This window comes from Schistocerca americana, chromosome X (genome assembly GCF_021461395.2).
Source record: "Schistocerca americana isolate TAMUIC-IGC-003095 chromosome X, iqSchAmer2.1, whole genome shotgun sequence".
In the NCBI taxonomy this organism is placed as follows: domain Eukaryota; kingdom Metazoa; phylum Arthropoda; class Insecta; order Orthoptera; family Acrididae; genus Schistocerca; species Schistocerca americana.
The window spans coordinates 743,151,034-743,158,063 of NC_060130.1; the positions used below are offsets into that span (position 1 = coordinate 743,151,034).

The 7,030-nt window shown below is 34.0% G+C and overlaps 1 protein-coding gene across 2 annotated transcripts in view; it reads right to left on the bottom strand.

Annotated features, from left to right (window-relative positions):
• LOC124555450 (vacuolar protein sorting-associated protein 26B-like) overlaps positions 1-6,727 on the bottom strand; it is a 69,698-nt gene extending 62,971 nt beyond the window's left edge. The window contains exon 1 of one of the 2 annotated variants that reach the window (XM_047129368.1): positions 6,623-6,727. The gene's annotated coding sequence lies outside the window, so the exon portion shown is untranslated. Of the gene's footprint in view, positions 1-6,355; positions 6,488-6,622 lie in introns of those variants that run through there. The other variant, XM_047129369.1, reaches the window with a different exon arrangement.
• Between the last annotated feature and the right edge of the window lie 303 nt (positions 6,728-7,030).

Genomic DNA, 7,030 nt, shown 5'->3' on the forward strand with positions numbered 1-7,030 from the left:
GTTACGGCTAGTAATGGAAGCAAGGCTAAAGAAAAATCAAGACACTTTCATAGGATTTGTCGACCTGGAAAAAGCGTTCGACAATATAAAAAGGTGCAAGCTGTTCGAGATTCTGAAAAAAGTAGGGGTAAGCTATAGGGAGAGACGGGTGATATACAATACGTACAACAACCAAGAGAGAATAATACGAGTGGACGATCAAGAATGAAGTGCTCGTATTAAGAAGGGTTTAAGACAAGGCTGTAGCCTTTCACCCCTACTCTTCAATCTGTACATCGAGGAAGCAATAATGGAAATAAAAGAAAGGTTCAGGAGTGGAATTAAAATACAAGGTGAAAGAATATCAATGATACGATTTGCTGATAACATTACTATCCTGAGTGAAAGTGAAGAAGAATTAAATGATCTGCTGAAAAGAATGAACAGTCTAATGAGTACACAGTATGGTTTGAGAGTAAATCGGAGAAAGATGAAGGTAATGAGAAGTAGTAGTAATGAGAAGAGTGAGAAACTTAACATCAGGATTGATGGTCACGAAGTCAATGAAGTTAAGGAATTCTGCTACCTAGGCAGTAAAATAACCAATGATGGACGGAGCAAGGAGGACATCAAAAGCAACTCGCTATGGCAAAAAAGGCATTTCTGGCCAAGAGAAGTCTACTAATATTAAATACCGGCCTTAATTTGAGGAAGAAATTTCTGAGGATGTACGTCTGGAGTACAGCATTCTATGGTAGTGAAACATGGACTGTGGGAAAACCGGAACAGAAGAGAATTGAAGCATTTGAGATGTGGTGCTATAGACGAATGTTGAAAATTAGGTGGACTGATAAGGTAAGGAATGAGGAGATTCTACACAGAATCGGAGAGGAAAGGAATATGTGGAAAACACTGATAAGGAGAAGGGACAGGATGATAGGACATCTGCTAAGACATGAGGGAATGACTTCCATGGTACTAGAGGGAGCTGTAGAGGGCAAAAACTGTAGAGGAAGACAGAGATTGGAATACGTCAAGCAAATAATTGAGGACGTAGGTTGCAAGTGCTACTCTGAGATGAAGAGGTTAGCACAGGAAAGGAATTCATGGCGGGCCGCATCAAACCAGTCAGTAGACTGATGAAATAAAAAAAAAAAAGGCATCCATGCATAGTATACTGAGGTATAGTATAACACTCTGGGGAAATACCTCTTTTGCAAAGCAGTCTTTTAAATGTCAAAAAAAAAGTTGTAAGATTAATAAGTGATGTTGCTTACAGAGAATCATGTAGAGGTATCTTTCAGGAAATAAAAATCATGACCTTACCATCAATATTTAGATCTGAAAGTACCTGTTCCATTAAAAACCACCAAGTTTCAGCTTGGAGTAGTGAGATCCACATTTATCAAACAACGAACAGGAATGATTATCATAGGGATGTGCACAGAAAATCAATATATCAGGACAGTGTTGTTTATAGTCCAGTGCCGTATAACATAAAAATACCTAACATTACAATATTTAAAAAAGAACTAAAAAATCTACTAATTAACAACAGCTTCTACAGCATCAACTAATATCTGGAATTTTGCTCAAATCTGTAGGTCTGCCTCATAACCTCTCTAAACAAAAACTCATAATTATCTAAGTATTCCTACATAAAACTAAACTACTGTCATCAATGTACATATATATAATTATGCACCCAACCTTCGTACCATATGTTCCTATACCTGTTTAACTACAGTACTGGTATTTAAAAATTTTAGTAAAATCAACCAAGGCATTATTTTATCTGTAAGTACGTATATAATTTTATAATCTAATTAAGTAGAATAAGGTTTTTGTTATAAAATGTGTAGGTAAGAATGATAAAATTTTGTATATGGTGTAAATATATAATATTTGATGCTGTTTTGTACTTTTACATGTCCAGTATTGTGAATGCGATAATATGGACACTAAATAAATAAGTCCTGGGGGAAATAGCTAAAATCCACTTGCCTCAGACCCGGGTTTAACATTTCTACTCTAAAGTTCTGTCTATTTAAAAATTCACCCAGATGCCAATTATTTTAATGGATTCGGTTTCAGATGACAACTGGAATGTTATAATCACATTCAAGTGGAGAATTTAAATACTTTTTTCTCCTACAGTTTCATCAATTTTATAACAAAAACCAGTCAGTATACATATCTATAGTGGCTCAGATTTCAAACAAGGACTGGTTCTTCTCACACTGGTCCCCAGTTATATTTCCTACTAACAGAAATATTTGCAGCACGTTTTAGTGATTTCAAACAACAGCTCCCTGGATACCAAATGAGAGGCTGCATTGGTATTCCAAGATGTGCGACAACCATAATCTTCCCATAAGGTAAATACAATATTCAATAAAATGTCATGATCTGACACAGCTGTTACTCTCCAGGAACACAATGAACTATGCACCCGTCTCATAGTTAGTTTCATATCCCATGAATCATTTGCATTATGAATCTTAATCCAAATATTTTACATATTATCACAACAATGTGACTTGCATCGGAACTACCACAATTATGCTCCAGCTGACTGAAACAGAAACAAATCTCAAAGTACAAGTTTACTCAAGAAATAAATTAGGTGTACCAATTAATATATCTAATAGACCAACAGTTTAGAAAGTCAATCTTTTCAACTTATATATGATCACAAATTACATTATTACTATCATCATCTACAGTTGACATGAATGGTGGTCAATTTTTTTCTCTGCTGAATACTTTACTCTTTCTGGGTCACAACAACATTCACTGAATAACTTCTTTTATTACTAAAATTACCTGTACGTTAATGCTACTGTTTACAAACTGAAAGCAGTCATTAACAACAAGCTTCACAAGTCAATAGTTTTCTGTGTCCACTTTGGTGAATACAACATTAGGTTATTATTATTATCTAAAAATAGAGCAAAAATTTTGAACTAAAAATTACACATTTCTTAGTGAGATGATCTGCAAAATTATCAGGAACCAATATTCACAATCAGCGATATTAAATTTTCAGTTGGTTCAATTGTCAGAAGCTCCATGGAATTTTATTGTTTGTGGTGATTCCAGATGTAACAGGAATAAATGTCCAGTTTACAATTTTAAGCTCAGTTCATTAAAATACGTATCTGCTGCTACCCCAATGTGCTCTCAGACATGCCCAATATTTATTCTCACTAACTGAGAAAAAGCACATAAGGGGCAACAGCTCTGAAGCAGCAAATAAAGGAAATCAACCTCTTTATCCAACATATTTGGACCACTTATCGGTGAATTTTGTCAGTGAAGCAGTTTCAAAATTATGGTTACATCTTATTTATTTTTAGAAACAACTCAACAAGTCCTGTTTACTATCTTGAATGGAAAAGAAATTATATCGTAGCAAGAACACACCTATTTGGGCACTAATGTTTTATTTTTTAATGCGTTTACAACTGATAAATTTGAATTTTTTTGTTCGGGTGAACATAAGCTTACATGACACTATTCATCTTATGCATGTCTGTACTGTTACTGGGCTGTACCCATTTGCACATGACCAACCAAAATCTCATCACAGTCAATGTTTAGCCCACTGCAAATTGACAAACTCTCAGCACTTTATATTCAATTAAAAACTTAAGGGGACAGGTGTCACTGAAACATAAAATTTAAATAACTTAGTGCAAGTTACTAAAGGTAATGCATTATGTAAAAAAATGTAAATACCACCTATAATAACTGTGGTACCTCATGTCAATATTGCATCTAAAATATTAATGGACCACGATCAGTTTCCACACAAAAATTTTACTACACCATTTATACTGTTATGCACCACATTACTTTTGTAGTAAAATTTTGATAAGAAATTTTAACTCATCCCACAACTACATTAACAATACTTACTGCTCCATAAAATTGTATGCAGTCATACATAGTTTTATTGCTCAATACAGAAAGAAAGTAGTATTTTATCCCCTACAATTAAGTGTGAATATATTTATGACAATTTTTGAAACAGTTTTAATATAGAAGTTTTAACTGAAACTATATTAGTCATTTTAATTGAAAATTACATTCCAGAAAGCAAAATAATGACAGCTTGCAACAAGTTTTGTGTTGCATCTTCAGACAACAATAGCAAGACAAGTTGTGTACACCATTAACAATCTACTTTTGTTCTGAAGATCTATTGACACCACAGTGCAACAGCATAACAATACATATCTTCTGGTGCTGCCAACAAATCATCTTTATAGTTGCCCATTAATGTATTGAGAATTCTGATTATAACCAAATCATCTTGCGTGTTAATCCAAAATTTGTCACATAACTTTATATTTTAGTCCAACTCTTATTTTCCAAAAAAGGTGTGTATGAAAACTATAGATTTTTCATATTAAATACTTTAATATTTTGGTGAAAAATAAATCACTAGCACAGCTGTAACAGATATATCACATATTATATTTCAAATACATATACAGGAAATAAATTTTTAATTAGGGTGAAGTGGGGTAAGTGTAACCATGGGGTTAGTGTAACCACGGCTTATGGTGCCTTAAAGAAGCTGTATTTTTACCTCTGACCTATCACACATTAATTTACTCTTTTCTTTGTTATATTTAATCATAAGTTGTCAAATCTGACATAAATTGGCAATTCATTTTTGGACTTGAATTGACGTCTACATTTTCAAACTGCGAGTGAGTGACATGCTCAGAATTTGGTGGTCTGTCATTTTTGCAGGTTTAAAGATAACTGCACAATTTTTTGGTTACAAACTAACTTTTGCATGACAATTTCAAATATGAGATTCATTTTACTCTACTGATAAAGCTCTTGATATGCCAGGCATGGTTACACTTACCCCAACTTTTTCCCATGTGGGGCAAGTGTAACCAACAGGCTGGGGCAAGCGTAACCTGGGGGGGGGGGGGGGGGGGGGGGGGTTACACTTGCCCCAAACAAACTTAGCAGAACAGATTTATTTATTTATTTAAGCCATAACCTTGTTTTTGCTATCACACTAGATCAACTAAACTGGCCTTCCTGTACATATGGATACCAGAATACATGATGTGCTGGATTTGTAGGCCTACTGAGTTTGTGTGAGATATATTTTATTTTTTATTTAAGTCTACTATATTTTTAAACCATGTTTCCGTTTATAAAATATGACACAGTCCGACAGTGTAGTCCCACTGGTAAAACAAAGAAGAAAAGGATTGCACCAGGAGCTGAAGTTATCACTTTTCAAGATGCCATCTATAATAAAAAAGATTTCAAAGGAAACAAGAATAATAAGGCAAAAGCAAAATGAAAAAGCATTATCGACATAAAAGAGGGCTTGATAATGAAAAGTAAATCTTCCAAACAAAGTGCTCTTACTTTATCCGGAATGGCATTTCGGAATGTTGTGGAGAAAAATCCCTGATTACTCATGTGGGTAACAAGAAAAAAAGACTGGAAGTTGAATCAACAAGTGAAGAAAGTGAAACTGAAGGAGGCCTATCTTTAATAAGTGGTGATGAAGAAAATGGGACCATAATAACACTGGACGATCTCAGGAAAGAAATGATAAACTGTGAAGAAGAAAGAGGGGCAAACTTGTTTGAAGCCAAAGATAAAATTACAGTTGGAAACTATGTTCTGGTAGCTTTTGCAACAAAATGTAAGAAAGTTCATTTTATTGGCCAAGTTACCAAAATTAGTGATTTAGGAGATCCAGAAGTGATTTTCCTCAGATGCAAAAATAAGACAAAGCATGGCACCACATTCTACTGGCCTGATAGAAAAGATGAGAAGGAAGTTCCATCCTCTGATGTCATTTCAGTGCTGCCTGAGCCTACTTTGAGTCGCAGAGGAGACCTGACATTTGGTGTTACATTTGATTCATACAACATTCAGTGACTAAATAATAGTTAGGGCCTAAGTGTGAATACAATAAGTTGAATTAGGGCAGTTTAGCGTTAAACACAAAGTGCCAACAACTTAAGTTCAATTACCATGAAAAATAATAGAAAGTGAACTTATAAAGTGAATTTTTCTTTTCTCTTGATACTAGATATTTTATTATTTTTGTTAAATTGCCTACCAAAGAAAAAATATTACTTTGATAGAATTTAAACTAATAAATTACTGGCCTAAAACAAAAATCAATCATCTATGAAGCATTCTGTTTTAGTGTTTTATGGTTTAGGCTAACACTTATTTTTTAGTTTAGCTAACATTTTCTGTGTATTTCATAATATACAAAGAGGCGTGTGCAAAAAAGTTCATATCTTGAGTAAAATTTAAGATATTTTAATAATTCAGAAATCCTCAAATTCAGTAAAAATTGGGTAATCAGGTCACTTACCCCAAGTCTCTTTTACAGTGCTCTGTATGGGTACAACAATGCGGGGTTACACTTGCCCCGAACCATGAGGCAAGTGTAACCTCACAACACAAAATTTTGAAAACAATTAATTGACCATATAATTTCTTTTTTCAAAAACGAAATGAAGATTGTTTAAAAGCCAATAAGTCAAACTTTAAGCATGAGAAATTTCAAAATCATATCTTCAATAACAAGTTGGCAATTTGGTGTCAAAGTTGAACTATGCCAAAACGTGGTTACACTTACCCCATTTCACCCTACTTCACTGTAGACAAAATATTTGCGCCAAAACAACACCAAACAGTGACTACTGACTAAAGTCTCTGTATAAACGAAAGATAAGGAACTGTGAACCTTTCGCAGGTTAGCCAACTTAAGGGACCAAAAAGTCGTAAAAACGAAACAAATGAGAGCAAAACTTTATTTTTATCATACCGGACTGTGTGCCATAGGGACGTCGTGGTGCATACAGCCACTTTTAAATTCCTCTAATTTTGGTACTTTCTGTGGTCCATTTTCCTGAAAGTAAACTTTTTCTTCCTCAGAAAACTCCAGAGAATTTCTTAGGACAAAAATTAAAAGATCGATTTTTTGGCATTCATGTGCAAGTCTCCTTAATTAATGAATGGAGGAAATTTAAAAAATGCAGCAAAT